This window comes from Bombina bombina, chromosome 5 (assembly GCF_027579735.1).
Source record: "Bombina bombina isolate aBomBom1 chromosome 5, aBomBom1.pri, whole genome shotgun sequence".
In the NCBI taxonomy this organism is placed as follows: Eukaryota; Metazoa; Chordata; class Amphibia; order Anura; family Bombinatoridae; genus Bombina; species Bombina bombina.
Window position 1 is genome coordinate 549897887 of NC_069503.1, and position 1520 is coordinate 549899406.

Sequence of the window (1520 nt, forward strand, 5' to 3'; positions counted from 1 at the left end):
AAACATATACATACAGTATATACATACAAATACATCTTTAACATAGAGATACATACAGATATATTGCTAAAGTCCTTTTGTGGCTTTTTGTTTTCTAACACATGAGATCTTCTATCTTTGAGTCCTTATAACTATTGTGTGCAATATTTTTTTTTAAAAATAATTTGTATTAGACAGTGTTAATATGAGTGTAATTGTACTTGTAATGTATTTTTGAAATGCTTTGTGCAACTTTTCTTTTTCGGAAAACAGTTAACCACAGCTCTGAGATAGCGGTAAGGATTGTAATGTAAATCGTGTTTGTGATATCGCAATCACGATTTTGCTCAACTGGTAATACAAGTGCAATGGAAAGGGGGTGCAAGCAATCGCAATAACACTAGCGCTATTGTTTGCGCCGCACTTGTAATCTAACCCTAAATGTAATAAAAAATAAAGGGAAATGATACCCAAATGTTGAAACACTTGAAAGTAAAAAGCGGACTAGAAAATATTACCTAAACATCTCTATGTATAAAAACAGATATTTTACCTTACAATGACCGAGATTACAAGCTGTGCGGTATAACCGTAGCATACACACCACACAAAATGGGTCCGTACCTCGCTATTTCTACACCGCCAGTATTATAAGTCACCCTAAAACTTTGTTTTGTTGGGCGGTATGGTGTGGTAAGCCTAATTCTTAAAGACCCAAGATGTGTCAAATGATCTGGTTGAACGATCAGTAATCCGTTTGGGAGGAAACTGACCCACCTCTGAGTAGGACTTCTGAATCAAAAGCTTAAGCCAAGATGCTGTAGCTTTCTGCCCTTTTCTAGAAAAAATGAACAAATAAACTAGAAGTTTGTCTGAAATCCTAAGTAAGTACAAACAAGTTGGATATGAGCGCAGAGTGATTTCACCAAGCTCCTGATATAACCTAAGAGTCCCTAATAGGTTACAGGCAATAGTACAGGTAAGATAGAAGCAGGAGCGCTATAGCTAAAGGTGAATCAAATTGTATGTGGTAGTACAATGACTAAAGTGAAGTGAATTTAGTGATAGAAAACTTAACAAATTAATTGTATGTTAAGTATATAATCATATATATGGGAGGATATCGTAAATCAATGTGTGCATGTGGTTAAGAATAAAAGGATGGCCAGTGAGCAATATAAGGATAACCAGTCAACAGTGAATCAATATGGCTATGCCAAATTTAATAACATATATATTATATTAAAAGATTTACACAGTAAAAACGGATTTACACAGTAAAAAACGGACGTCTCCGTTAACTAAGTATAGGTTGCCACCAATAAAAAACATAAATTACAAATTGAAACAGGCCTTGCAAATCGAGCAAACTGGGACTTGACACAGTCCGAGATAAACATCCGAGGTAAAAGTTCCAAAGTTGAAACTAGGTATAGGATTGCAGGCACCGCAAGCTTACCTCCAGCCTGTGTGTACTTATCGGTCTCTGCAAATGAAGTTACCGCCGTAGCGGGATGACGTCACCTTTATGGGCGCTGTCC